The 15,657-nt window shown below is 37.8% G+C and overlaps 1 protein-coding gene and 1 long non-coding RNA gene across 8 annotated transcripts in view; one reads left to right on the forward strand and one right to left on the reverse strand.

The window, feature by feature from the left end:
- Positions 1-15,657, forward strand: part of LOC129740327 (microtubule-associated protein futsch) — a 184,100-nt gene that overhangs the window by 79,961 nt on the left and 88,482 nt on the right. The gene's annotated exons all lie outside the window — the stretch shown is intronic.
- Positions 1,392-13,089, reverse strand: LOC129740329 (uncharacterized). Its single transcript, XR_008736205.1, has 3 exons — positions 12,885-13,089; positions 8,738-9,109; positions 1,392-1,509 (listed from the first exon to the last, which is right to left on the reverse strand). It is a non-coding gene; the product is annotated as an uncharacterized LOC129740329 (long non-coding RNA).

Raw genomic sequence — 15,657 nt, forward strand, 5'->3', positions numbered from 1 at the left:
ACAAGTCACCCACGCAATTCCAGCTTTCTCAATTGAGAGTGGCGGATTTGGCGGCCCGGAGACCTTGCCATTCATGGTTCTGCTGAGTGCCAGCGATAATTCATACACGATCATCGCAATTCGGCTAATCACGTAATATCGCATTTTACTACCCTCCTCTGTCTCTCTGAGTTGCTTTCGGGTAAGCTTAAGCATCGAGTTGACTTTCTTTTCCCCTGTCATCCCGGTAGCTTTCAAATATGCTTCTTCCAGTTTTTTGTTTTATTTTTTTCGTTTTCAAAGTGATGATCGTAAAATGTGCGCGGGTCGGAAACATTTTCGAGTCAAATTTTCTGACAAGACCTTGAGGCACGTTCTTTCACTTTTACTTTTGTTTCTTTCTCCTGAAACAAAGTCTTGAAATGACAGTTGAAACGAAAATAGCAGAAGCTCGTTTTGCATTTGCGCGTTTAATTGATAAATTGTTGTCATAATTTTATAGAGCATTAAGTCGTGCGGTCGTTGCTTTTCGGCGATGGCTGCTCATTCCGATATTTTATGGGATTTTCTTCCTGTAAGTACCTACCTAGTAGGGAAAGTAAACTTTACGATCTAAACCATGTCCCAAAGCGACAAGGACTGTTACCAATTTTTGACAATTAAAGCCATTTGTGAACTCCATACCGATTTGATTCGAGAAACTCTTAAAGCATTTGAAAATCGTTTCCAATTTCAAATTTCATTCATAGATAATTTTTTCATCTTATATCGAATAGCAACTGGCCATATTCTCGAAGTCAATTGGCATTTTGGTGACAACAACGAAAAAAACGTCATCAGTTCCTGAAAAACCCAACCATCAAGCACTTGAAATTTATGGTTCTGAATTCATCAATGGAATAAATTTCAGAGCTATCTGATCCTAATCTAACCGAGCGATGACTTACGATTGCCAACCATTGATAGAGATGCAAGCAGGCAGGAAAGGTGGGTGGTGTTTTACTGGTGTTTTATTTTTTATAACGTCTTCAATCATATTCGCGTTTTCTGCCAAAGCTTCTGGAAGCACGTACCTACCTACATTGGAGTACGGTAGCAAATAAATGCTAGTCGCATTTATTCGCTAGGGTGGTTCGAAAGTTTACTCTTTTTCAGTTATCGATTTGGCTTTAAATTCTAAAAAAATAATTCTGTTTCATGTCTGCAGAAGGACGTTTTTCTGATAAGAATTTTCTGACGTAGTATGAAAAGTATAAATAAAGGCGCTTTCCTGCAGTCTCAAGAAAAAAAACAAACTTAAGAATGACACTGTGATATTAACTGTGGAATCAATTCTACAAACAATTGCAAGAACTGAGAACCAATTTAAATTTTACTCAACCGTCAGTTTTCGCTATTTTAGCTGTGCTGTTTGCCAAATTCAATTAATACTTACATGTATCGCTAATTTCAGTCTATTTCCACTTCCGTGGAAACGTTTTTTTCGGCTTTTAATCGATAGATTTTCGGTGAGCTTCAGACATTGTCCAGCTGAAAAAGAAGTCTGGAATTAGTTTCATAGTTCGTAGAGTTCATAGATCGCACGATAAACTACACTTTTTATAGGCTGTTACGTTTCGTGTGTTTTCCTGACGGTAAAGTTCAATAAATTTCACACAACGCTTCCCGGAAATTAAAGCTTTGAAATTTCAGTGATCAGTTACCCATTTCAGGGCTTATCAATATGATAAGATACCTAGATGATAGATAAACCTAGCTCAGAACTTCGATTATAAAATATACCATGTCTATTTCAAGACTTTTCATACAAGTTTTGTACATATCTGGGATTTTCGAATGCCTCGAATGTCCATTTCTGAGCTCATTCCTAGTTCCGGTCTAATCGAGACCTATCGCCTGTTTTTTGAAACATTAATTATTAGGAATATTGATTCAATTTAAATCTAGTCCGTTTTTTTTCTGAAACATTTGTCTACTTAGCTTCTTCAAGAACCCAAAGAAAAGGTTGCAAAATCTCTATGCAAAAAATGCGCTGAAAGTGTACTGTACCAAAGATGATAAAATTGGAAAAGCACTACTGGCAATACTGGCATAAAGACTCGACTCAATCAATTTTCTTTTTCGAATAAATTTTCTTTATGAATTACGTGTAACCACGTTGTGTAAAATTGTGTGAATCATCAGGAAACCTAAGATTGCTGTTAAATTTGAAAACAATTCATAATATTACTCGTTAACAGAAATAATCCCCAAACAGAGACAAATCAGCACGTTTGGGTCAATTTTCTTTCTCATAGATTGTGCCTTTCCATCCAAATTTATCTTAAAACATCATGTTAACGATTATGTTTTGGGTACAGACCTACCTCTCTTTGCTTTTTCTCTCTGATTTGTTTCACTTTTGTTTAAATTACTCATGAACTCATGAACAGGAAACAACATTTGGTCAGTCGGTTAAATATTCAAGCTCGACCCACTATTTCAAATTTTAAGCTGTATTCTCGACTCACTTTGAATTGCTCGCTCATTTAAAGCAGTCTTCTTAACCTGCTCGATTATCAATGTGATAAGATTGAAAGCTGTCCTCAAATTTGCCTTTCAATTTCAAGTTGTTTCAAAACTCGCTTGATATTTCTTCAACCTGTCCTCTCAACGCAACTTTTCAATTTCAAGCTGTCTTCTCAACTTGCCTTTTTAATTTCAAGCTGTCCTCTCAACTCGCTTGAAATTTTCATTGGTAAGTTCAGGCTGTGCTCTCAACTCACTTGAAATTTCAGGCCGTCCTCTAAACTCGCCTTCCAATTTCAAGCTGTTCTCTCAACTTGCTTGAAATCTTTATCTACACTGTATCAAAAAATTGTCCGTACAGCAAGGAACCTTGAAATCCAAACAATCAAAAAATGCACTTTTTTCAGTCAATAAAAATACTACAATTACATCATTCGCTGCAGAAACTAGTCCTTTTTGTAGATCAGTATTAAAAATGTTTATAAATTAAACCTTAAAAATAATCCAATTCATTTTGTATAGAAAGTGCCAAAAACGACGTCAAAAAATTGTCCGTACACTAAGGCCTTTGTCAAATATAAGTCAAGTAAACAGTTATATGTCAGTCTGTCGAACGCAGAAACGTGAGTTAAATCTCAGCGAAGACAATTTCCAGTGGTCTGAGCGATAAATACGGTAAAATGAACTTTATCTAGCATAAATCAGTAGACTTTCGTGTTTCCGGATGTCAACAGGTATTTTTTTATGAAAAGCAAACATTTTCCTGTTAATTAAATCCACAAAAATTAACAAGAAAATGTCTGCTCCTCACAAAAAATACCCGTTGAAATCCGGAAACTGATTGCTGACCTGAAGAATGACGGTAAAAGCTTGTCCGAAATTGCAGGTATAGTAAAACGGCCACGATCGTCAGTTCAGTATGTCCTTCAGAACTTTAAGAAGATCAACTCCCTGGAGACCACTCCAGGAAGAGGCCGCAAACTGAAGCTTAAGGATCGTCACCATCGCATCATTGTCAGGGAAATCAGTCAGAATCCTAAAATCAGTGCCCCGAAACTAGCCTGAAGAATTTTGAAAACATACAGGTTAATCCTCAAACGGTACGGAACATACTTTATGAGAAAAAATACCGAGATCGTGTTGCTCTGAAGAAGCCGTTTGTATCTGCTAAAAATAAGAAAAAGAGGCTGGAATACGCTCAAAAGTATGTTCTGGAACCGGAAGAGTTCTGGCAGAACGTCATATTCACTGACGAAAGCTAATTTAATAAATTGGGTCTGACGGACATGTAAGAGTATGGCGTAATCCAAATACTGAATTGGATCCGAAAAATTTGTGACCGACAGTTAAGCACGGTGGTGGCCATGTAATGGTGTGGTATGCTTTCAGTGCAAATGGCACCGGAAACTTGACATTCATTCACAGAGAAAAATAAATAGATTTATCAGTCATATTACACGTCTACAGGAATATAAATATGATTGTTTGGTTCTGACCCGAAAATACGATCAAACCAACCATCAGCTTATACGATTAGTCTCCAGGGAGTTAGTCTTTTTAAAGTTCTGAAGGACATACTGAACCGACGATCATGGCCGTTTTACTGTTCTATGCGTAATTCGAAGACAAGTAAATAAACAAATTTCGGAAAAGCTTTTACCGTCATTCTTCAGGTCAACAATCAGTTTCCGGATGTCAACGGGTATTTTTTTTTGTGATAAGCAGACATTTTCCTGTTAATTAAATCCACAAATTGTTGAAATCTACTGATTTATGCTAGATAAAGTTCATTTTACCGTATTTATCGCTCAGACCACTGGAAATTGTCTTTGCTGAGATTCAATTCACGTTTCTGCGCTTGACAGACTGACATATAACTGTTTACTTGACTTATATTTGACAAAGGCCTCAGTGTACGGACAATTTTTTGACGTCGTTTTTGGGACTTTCTATACAAAATGAATTGGATTATTTTTAAGGTTTAATTTATAAACATTTTTAATACTGATCTACAAAAAGGACTAGTTTCTGCAGCGAATGATGTAATTGTAGTATTTTTATTGACTGAAAAAGTGCACTTTTTGATTGTTTGGATTTCAAGGTACGTGCTGTACGGACAATTTTTTGATACAGTGTATATGTTCAGGCTGTCCTCTCAACTAGTCTTTCATTTTCAAGTTGTCTTCTCAACTCGCTAGTATTTTTATCGATACGTTCAAGCTGTCCTCTTAACTATCCTTTTTAGTTTCTAGCGGTCCTCTCAACTCGCTTGAAATCTTTATCGATACGTTCAGGCTGTCCTTTCAACTCGCCTTTCAATTTCAAGCTGTCCTCTCGTAGAGACGAACCAGCTAAAGGCTGAAAGTATCTAAAAAAGACAAAAAAAAATAGTTGTCCTCTCAACTCGCTTGTATTTCTATCGAAATGTTCAGGCTGTTTTCTTAACTTGCCTTTTTAGTTTCTAGCTGTCCTCTCAACTCGCTGGAAATTTCTACCGATGCGTTCAGGCTGTCTTCTCAACTCGCTAGAAATCTTTATCGATATGTTCAGTCTGTCCTCTCAACTTGCCTTCCAATTTCAAGCTGATCGCTGAACTCGCTTGTATCTCTATCGATATGTTCAGGCTGTCCTCTCAATTCGCCTTTTCAATTTCAAGCTGTCCTCTCAATTTGCTTCAAATTTCTATCGATATGTTCAGGCTGTCCTCTTAACTTGCCTTCCAATTTCAAGCTGTCTTCTCAACTCGCTTGTATTTTTATCGATACGTTCAGGCTGTCCTCTCAACTCGCATTTTTAGTTTCTAGCTGTCCTCTCAACTCGCTTGAAATTTCTATCGACACGTTCAGGCTGTTCTCTCAACTTGCCTTTTCAATTTCAAGCTGTCCTCTCAACTCGCTTGAAATCTTTATCGATATGTTCAGGCTGTCCTCTCAACTACCCTTTTAATTTTAAGCAGTCCTCTCAACGCGCTTGTATATCTATCGATATTTTCAGGCTGTCCTCTCAACTCGCCATTTCGATTTCAAGCTGTTCTCTAGACTCGTTTGAAATTTCAATTGATATGCTCAGGCTGTCTTCTCAACTCGCTTGAAATGATTAACGATATGTTCAGGCTGTCCTCTCATCTTGAAATTATGAACATGGTCAAGCTGTCCTTAAGGCTCACTCAAAACATTTAGTTTAATTTAAATAAATTACATTTCTCATAATTTACTCATTCTGCTAAATTGTTTCGTACTGGGTTATTAATGAACTGCTTAATTTTTAAGCGATTCTGATGACATTTATTTCAATGTGAATCGTTTATCATATTTGTATATCTTTTGTGGTTCAATTTTTTAAGAATTTCTCGTTTTTCGAGGTTTACCAGAAATTACCTGCCACGGTCGCCAAATGTGCAGACCTTTCAGAATCTCCGAAGCTCGGCGGATCACGAGATGCCGGAGGAACGACGCACACTGCTGATTTGCTCGCTTTCTCCCGACTGACTGACTGATTGACCCGATGTCGTTTTCCGTATCGAGCAGTACCAAAAATATCGATATGTTTTCGATCAATTGAGTAGCTGTTTTGGAAATCGAGCCCAAACAGATCGAATTCGATTCGTTTCTAATTTGATGGTTGCCTTTTTTGTGTGTTTTTAGATCACATAGAAAAAAAAATCGATCTTTTTAAATTTTCTACAAAAAGCCAGTTGTCAAAAAAAGGCGCGGTATTATGAAACTCGAAACAATCGAGTTTCGTTCGATTCGACCGACTTTGGCATTACCAATCTTGAACGAGCTCGATTTAAATGGAACGTTTCGAGATGATCTACTACCTGGTTTACTCGAAATCTAATATGTTAAAATTTAGAACTCGAACGATACCGTAAGATACCGTAATACCGATTCTAATTCGATTCGAGTTAAAACTCAAAACGAGTTTCTCGAATCGAATAGGATTCATAATTTCACCCCAGGTTCTAAATATTTCTGCTTTTTTCTGTCATTTGATTCGGGCGTAGCTTTTTGACAGAATCATAAACCGGAATGGCGTGCTAGGAGACTCTACGGAAGATCTTGAAAAAACATAGAAGGAAACAATGTCAGTAACAAAAATTGTATCTTCCCGATTTCATTCAGATCGCTTCAAAATTTTGAATAAGGCTGGGGCCGTTTTACTTGAGCTATACGATGTTTTTTCATGATTCTCTCGATTTTGTTCGTTCAAAAAAACGAGTGTAGACCTCTTTGAAGAAGTGCTTAAATTTAGTCATTTAGGATCGCTTTCTGTAGACTACAAAACCGAAAAATTCATAGAACTTTTTGATTCAATAAAATGGAACAACCCATCTCCGAATCACCCTAACATTCGCCTAGGAACCTTACAGGTTCCAGAATGGGAAACGACTGTTAAACAACGCTGAATGATGATGGATCACATAGTTTGCGGCCCGGTAGCACGGTAGCAGACAGAAAAAAAATCCATTAATGCAAAACAGGTGGTTGAATGGAGCTCTGCAGGGGAGCGCTTGTTCACACACTGACTAGTTACGTGCGATTTTCTGACAGAAAGAAAGAAAGGAAGAAGAAGGCTCTCTGAAGAAGTTGGAAAGACGAGGAAAGTTTGGTAGCAACATTGTAAGATTTACAATTTTGTTGGAATTTTTGAGTCCATCAGTGATCAATGCAAACGGATTTTGTCCCAGTTTTTCGTGAGTAAATTCTGAAAACTGCTCGGGGGGATATTGGCAAAAATTTGTGACTGGGATCATCAACAACCCAGTCGGAAATCCTGCCAATAAGAATGGTCGAACGGATCCAAACGATTATTTTCATCCTAATTAGCAGATTACTGTTCCAGGAAATTCACTTCACTGATTACCGGTGTTGCAAATTACTGAAACCGGTAAAAATTTTCCCCAAATAAGAGAGGGAAGATGGGTAACATCAATCAGCCCTCGCTCGAAATCGATGTTAATTGAATCAACTTGTTTGAATTCCAAATGCGCTTCGAGATTCGCTAGCCGGTTCGAAGGACCGAGGGCGACTGCAAGCAGATGTGTCCAAATTGTCCGGTGGAATTCCAGGGTCGGGTGATTACTCATTCAAGTACCGTCTCACCCTCGATTGCAAAGGAGCCACATAAAAAAAAACAGAGAAGGAGAGAGCCTCACTAACTAATCGGATTTGAACCACGGACGGACAACGTGCAACTCATTGCAGCTAAAGGAAAAGAACGCCGGTAACAATCCGTAAGGTACCAATCGGGTCCTCCCCATTAGAATCGAGCCCCTCGCTAAGAAGAGAAGTTTCTCCGTGCAACAATGTTTTTCGAGAGATCTGCTGAAACAGATGGCGAAACCCCATGGTGATGGGATGGTACAAAACAAAAAAAAACCAAACCAAACCATAGGAGGCTGTTGTGAGTGAGCACGTTTCATCGCGAAACAAGTGCGCACTCTTGAAATCGAAAGCCCTTCGCTTTCCTCCTCCGAAAGCCTCGCGAAATCGAATGATTTTTGTTTGTGTGAACTTGTTTGTGTGTGTCTTTCCAAGCTGTCAGTTTTGACGCAAATCATGTGGCCGGCTTTTCATCATAACTAGAAAAGAGCAAAAACAATCCACTGAGGATAGGGAACTTTTTCTGCATCGATTCAGTACGTGGTAGGTATCCCCATTTCCAATTTCTTTTGCTCACACAAATACCTGGCAATGCCTAGTTCTCGGGGTCTTTTTTTGTTAAAATTGTTACCCAAAGCAACTTGGTGCGCTTCATTTGCATGCGCGCCTACTTCGACTCCTCTTGTCTTCAAGAAACATGCTACTCACATCACCCACATTAATACCAGCTACCCCTCAAGTGGAGGTGTGCAATTTTTCCCACTTGTGTCCCAGAGAGTCGATTTTTGCGAACGGGGAGCCCTCGACTTTGAGTGCAATCGAGTATAGACGAAATTTCGCGGGGGGAGAAGAACGCTCTACCACGATTTTCACTCAAGGGCAAGTGCATCGACAGCACCAGTTGTTGGCATAGATATGTAGGATGTTCAGAAATGCCACGACCCAGTCTGCAACCGGTCTCGCAGAAATTGACAGACACACACATTTGGCGAAGAAACCAAAAGACACACTGAGAAAAAACGGTGCCCGAAATTGCGAATTTAGTTTCGTAAGTCAGTAGGGATTCGGGTGGGCGGTCTCTGCCCTTCCTGATGATGACCTACACGGGACAACGTCGGAGACCGATTAGTATTCAATTCACTTACCCGTAGAAACCTGGATCCTGCTGCTGTTACTTTTGCTTCCCATGTTGTTGTTGTCACTCGTTCGTTGATGATGAGAGACAAATGCGAGACCAGGCCTCACGTTTCAGGCGACCCGCTACCGGGGTGCAGATCACCATCACCATCATCGTTCATCGTTGTCGCAATATCGCCATTGTTGTGTTGATGTTGATTGCTGTCATCATCATAAACTTTGTCTTTCAGAGCAGCACCATATGTGATGAGGGAGCAGGGAATAGGAAGATTCATGTGGAATGTGATGAGCTTTTGATGCAGAAGTACCTCGAAAAGGGGTGTGGGAGTCGGTAAATCATACCTCAAATTGTTCGGAGTTCAGGAGAAATTTGTCTCGATCTGTAGGAGAGAGAAAAAAGTTGATATGAATTAAAACAGTTTTTTTTCATGATTTCCAGCACGTACTTGCTACAACTTTGGAAAATTTAGAAAAGTCGTTCATATTCAAACATGGAAAAAACAAAGTTTCGATGTTTTAACCTAAACTTTTTGATCGAATTTCCAGCGTTTTAATCAAAAACTTTCGAAATTTCTTTAGTGTTTTTTACCAAAACTTTGCGAGTGTCTTTTCAGTGTATTTAATCGAAAAGTTACAAATAGAATTTCACCGATTTCGATTGCAGCTTTTCAAATATATTTTAAGTTTCTTCAATCAAAACTTTCCGAAATCATTTTTTGTTTTCTTTTTTTGTCAAAATTTTCTGAACATATTTTCAGTGTTTTGAACAACACTTTCCAAGTAAAAATGTTTGCAGTACATTTACCGAAACTTTTCAAACATACTTCTAACCGAAACATTCTTAAATAAATCTTAAATTAACCAAAACACTAAGAGTTTGGACACGGAGTTTTTTTATTAAAAAAATCGTTTATTTTTTTAGAAACTTGACCAAAACATTTAAAACACATTTTCAGTGGTTCTGTCCAAATTATTCTGCACATACTTTCAATGTTTTCGACTAACATGTGCTGACAAAATTTCAGCGTTTTTCTATCTGAACATGTTTTCAGTGTATTTGACCAAAAAAAAATTCTGCACATTCTTTTAGTCTTTTCGATAGTAACTTTCTGACATTTTTCTGTGTTTTCAAACAAAACTTTCCGAACATATTTTAAGTGTATTTGATTTAAACTTTTCGAACGGATGTATTCAGTTTGTTTCAACCGTTTCAACTTGAATTTCTGGGCATACTTTCAGTGTTTTTGCCCAAAACTTTCAAAATAATTTTCATTGTTTTTTACCAAAATGTAGGGCACATACTTCCAATGTTTTCGACAGAAACTTTGTGAACTCATTTTGCAATGTGACGAACAAATTCTTATCACACTTTCAGGCTTTTCAACCGAAACAGTCTAAATATATTATCAGTATTTTTACCGAAACTATCAAGAAATGTTTTCTGAGTTTTCGGGCAAAGCTTCCCGAACATTAAAAGGGTTTGACCATTTACACTGCCGGCCAAAAGTTTGGGATCACCCACTAAAAAACATGCAAATTTTGATCGTTCATATCTCAGCCGTCTTGGGACATATTGCAAATCTTCTGATCTCATTTGAAAGATAATGAGCAATAGCTATTTCGGAGTTATTTTGCCTAAATATAATGTTTTAGTTTTGAACTTAAAACTTAACCTAAAGTTATGACATTTTCAAAAAATCGCACTCAATATTCAAAGACGATCATCTCGGGATAGGGTGGACCAAATCTCAAAATTTGAGTGGCATTAGAATCCCTATTCTGTACTTCTCAAAACACAATCAAAAAATTTTGTGAAAAAATTCAAGAATGTACTTGAAATTAATAAAATAGACACTTAAGTTACCGTCCAAAAGTTTGGGATCACCCCTTTGTATGGTGAGTTTGGGATCATTCTTATAAAAACATGCAAATTTATTTTATTCATATCTTTCTCATCTTACATCGTATTGCAGATCTATCTGAAGGTCTCATTTGGAAGCTAAGGAATTGTTGTTTTTTTATAAATTCATTCAAAAATTATATTTTGAAGTGAAAACCATAAAAAATCGCCTGAAATTTATTGTTTTTTTGAAAGTTTCCAGTTATGATTCTGATTTTTTTGTAGTTCTCACCTTAAAATAAAATTTTTTAATGAATTTATGAAAAAACAACAATTCCTAAGCTTCCAAATGAACCCTTCAGATCTACAATACGATGTTAGATAAGAAAGATATGAATAAAATAAATTTGCATGTTTTTACAAGAATGATCCCAAACTCACCATACCAAGGGTTGATCCCAAACTTTTGGACGGTAACTCAAGTGTCTTTTTTATTAATTTAAAGTACGTTCTTGAATTTTTTCACAAAATTTTTTGATTGTGTTTTGAGAAGTACAGAATAGGGATTCTAATGCCACTCAAATTTTGAGTTTTGGTCCACCCTATCCCGAGATGATCGGCTTTGAATATTGAGTGCGATTTTTTGAAAATGTCATAACTTTAGGTTAAGTTTTAAGTTCAAAACTAAAACATTATATTTAGGCAAAATAACTCCAAAATAGCTATTGCTCATAATCTTTCAAATGTGATCAGAAGATTTGCAATATGTCCTAAGACGGCTGAGATATGAACGATCAAAATTTGCATGTTTTTAGTGGGTGATCCCAAACTTTTGGCCGCCAGTGTATGTATTTTTAATGCTTATTGAAAACAGATTCCGATTTCCTTGGTTCAATCCTTGAAAATTGCGAACTTGTAGCATTTAAAACGCTACAAAATAAACAACTTAACGTTGTAAACTCCATGTTTTTATAACGGTGAAACTTGCCTGATTCTGATGCAACCAAAAAATGAACCGAACTCAACCGAACTAGAAAGATACAGGTGTTCGAAAACAGCTATTTTTTCTTAGTTTTTCCAGTCTAACTCGTTTTAGTCTGAATATTTTTATAAAGTGTGTTCCACAAAACTGTTTGATTTTAAGTGACTCAAAATTCTTTCAAACATATTTTGCTTGAATAAGCTCGGCCTGAAAAGATATCGTTAAAAACTGAAAATTTTGAAGAAAAAATTTTTTTTAAATTTTAAACCCTTCTAACTTTTTTGGGTTAGCTTCTACAATGTTGACGTCTTCAACAAAATTGCTACATTTTTTAACAATCTAAAAACTTGCCGAAGACACAACTGCCCTAAAATGAAAATTACAAAAAATAATTTTTCTATCTCACTGCTAGGTGATTTAATCATTTTTATCAAAACATCATTTTAAAGTGCTTTGAGTGTAGGTAAAATGTCCCGATGACACTATGGGTCTAAAACGCTCCGTTTTGGCGTAAACAATTTTGATTACCTTTTTACATTGTTTCCCCCTGTGTGCGTCGTCCCGAAATGTTTATCCGATTTTCATACTTTTCCCGATCTGAGTTTCAGTCTTCAAGATGGAAATTCAAGAGAAGAATATTGTGACTGTTGTTTTAATTCGGCCGACTATTTTCAAAGCTCGTGAAATGAAATTATTCACAATTTTTTCACTGCTTAGGTGGTTCATGTTCGTAGTTAGAAAACTAACGGAATTTTAACCAAATTCAAGACCTTCATATCGTGTATTGCGATTCACCGAGAATGAAGCCAAAGAACAATGTTGTTGATTTTTTGATCCGTGCTTTGGAGATGTGACCAGATATTTTATTTTTATAGGGATCTGACGTCGCTTCTCTTACATGCGGGTTATAGTACTCCTTATAGTATGGGAAGTCTCACATAACCAATTTTAGAGATTACAATATGATTGTAGTTACAATAAGGTTAACTTGTTACTCCTACAGTAACCAACGGAAACCGCAGATTTCGTCAGGACATTCTCCTTAGAAGTTGATTTTTGACGGTCGCCACGGAAAGAGCACAATTTTGGATTTCATGAAGGAAGTCCTACAGATCCAAATCTGAAGAGTATGAAGTAAACAAATCGACCATTCTGGTTGTGGCTCTCAAGCTTTTGACTGTAGTTCAGAGTGAGCAAACGAGACCACTATCACCTAATCCTCGGTAGAAGATGATTTTCGACAGTCACCATCTAAATAATTAGAACAATTTTAGCTTCTTTTATAAGAAGTCGCACAGGAGCAAATCTAGAAAGTATGAACCGTCTTACTTACTTTTTCTTCTTTTTCCATCTTCGTTGATTCGGAACCGTAAATCTAAAGTTGGCAGGAGCCAGGCTGATGCTATTTTGATATCTGAACTTATCGCAACCGAAGTTTATAAAGTTGATTTGTTTCTTTCCACATCCTGTAGTTTTATATGCTACAGCACACTTCACAATTTTGCGTTTATTTTCAACTGGATTCGATACTAGTTCTTCTTTAGTCAGAACATCTTTTTCACAGAGCGAAAATTTTTGACGTCCGCGCGAGTCAACGCCTACTTGAATTCCTAGAAAGTATGAACAGTATTACTTGATCAATTTGGCCGTGAATTTGAAGTGATCTTCATCACTGCACTGGCGGACTTACATATTATCGCGATGACACAAAATTTTACCTCGGAAGTCCGGACTTCCGACTTCCAAATGACCTCCGACGAAGGAAAATGAAGTACTAGATTGTTAGAATTCTGTGTCCAGCTTTCAGTTCACCAGCAACGTTTTCAAAAGTTTGATTGACATGCACAATATACTACGCAGGAGACACTTTCGAAGCGATTGAGGAGAGCTCCACTTAAATCCACTAAATGCCAATCTTAAAACAAAGTCTCTGACGGTCGCCATGTGAAAATATTTCAAACTTCTGATTTGTACCTTTATATCCAAAATACTTACTGAAACAGAGATCAGACAATTCTTCTTCACTGGGGAATGAATCGTCGAAAAAAAATAATACTATCGAGTACAATTTTTCCTAGAAAGTCGTAGATGGTGAGTAGAAAAGAACGCTTTTATCAGAGAACTAGATAAATTTCGTTGCATTGTACACGATTCCGTTGGCCAAAATGTGTTCTATTTTTCATCAAAATACAGCCGTCATAACTTAAAGGTTTCCCTAAGCTTCCGCGAAAATATAATTCGGAAAATTCCTCCGAAAATTGCCATCGACATAGAGGTAATTTTCCGTGAATCTTGTAGCCCAAAGTGAATGCCTCATCGCTCAAGTCAAGTGAAAGAAATGTCCCGGCCGGCTCCGCGGTAATGAAAACTGACGAAGAAAAATTTGACGACAGGTGCCTCCTCGACTCGATGCGCGGGACTCTCGCCGAAATTCAAGTTGACAGCTGCCAAGTGACAAATGATGATTCCCACATCCATCTTTCCGCTTCAACTCAATGGCTGGTGGTCGTCTGCCTGCCTGGCGAACGACAATGTGACACATTTTCTATTGAAAAAAAAATTGGAAGGGGGGTTGCGAATTTTGGAAGTTGACCCTCACCGGTCTTAAAGTGGGACTCTTCTGGAGGAACCTACTATCCGGGTTGGTGGAACAGTTCCAACCTCCCCTACCATCATCATCCAGGAACTTCGCTGCCTCTTCGTTGGCGGTTGGGAAAAAATAACTTTAATTGAACAATGGCGGGAATCAATTATTTTTCATTTCTGCAAACCGGTCGTGGAATCCGTTTGTTTTTTTTAGGTGTGAGTACACAATTCCACTTCCCCTTCCTAAGTTGATAGCAAAAAAAAGGGAAGAGCCAAGATTTATCATTATTAGTAAAGCCAAAAAGAGCTCCGGGAAAAAAAAACCTACAATTCGCACTCAATTAAGGTACGCCACTCCGAGCAGCAGCAACAGTGCGGGCAGAGCTTTATGTTCTAATTGAGCCGGTGAAAATGATTAAGATGATTCACTTTTTTTCAGTGCCCACCTCAGCGCCACATTCCCCTCCTAAGCTTGGTTTTGCGCCGTTTCTGGTATCAATTGAATCATGGGCTGGAACGGCAGGCCGCTAGTTGTTATTACTCTTGTTTGAAATCGTAAAAATCAGTTACCATCATCCGATCCGCGAGATCCGCACATATCCAAAACAGGATGGAGCGAATCAAGGAATGTGAATGTGTGTGTGTTTTGCGAATCAGAAAAGCCCCAACCTTTGTGTGGCGCTTCGTTTTTTTTCTCGTACCTAAACTTCTTGAATGACTAGACAATCAAATATAATTTTTTGAAACCTCTCCCGCCTTCCGTCGACCCCGAATTCATTCGTTTGCAGAATGCGGAAGTGTAATTTCGTTTGCTCCAGCAAATGTTTCGTTTTGTTTGATTTTCGATTTTTGGATTCTGGCAAATGACTGCTGCCTGGTCCGCCATTCATCTCCCCCCGCCATTCCATCAGTTACGATTCGGTGGATTTCCCAGCCCGGCAAATGCAAGCAGGATGTTTGTGCTCCGGAGTATGATCGACAGCGCAAATATGCCGGTTTAGGTTTTTGGCATCTTTTGGTCTTGACGATCTGCGATGCCAGGTACATGTTTGACGGTTTTTTAGCTGGGATAAAATGTATGGTCGTTTTCAAAAGCTTGCCTAACTAATCTAAACTTTTCTATGCAGGACATGGTGTCGCTAGTGTTTGCTTATTAACTCCCATACTTTTGATTCCATGAGTTTCAATGAGAAAGTTTTTTCATAAGTTCAGTTCAGTTTCTCAAATAAATTGATGGCATCGGATCGGATTTTCTCACATTTGTTGATTCCAGAAAAAGACATTCAGAGCGAGTTATTCAAGGAAGTCAACGTGAAGCGAACATATTGAACATCAAAGGCTTCGAGGGCCACTTTTTGGCACTTAACTCTAATGACTCCAAGTTCGTGATAACTTTTCTTCACATGGCGACCGTCACAAAATTTTCGTTCTAAAAGTTTCAACGAAGTCAGACTTCGATTTTTGTGTCAGCAACATCCGAGTGCCTTGAAACCGTTCTCCGTAAATTTAAATTGTGAGAA

The sequence above is a fragment of the Uranotaenia lowii genome, chromosome 1, assembly GCF_029784155.1.
Source record: "Uranotaenia lowii strain MFRU-FL chromosome 1, ASM2978415v1, whole genome shotgun sequence".
NCBI lineage: Eukaryota > Metazoa > Arthropoda > Insecta > Diptera > Culicidae > Uranotaenia > Uranotaenia lowii.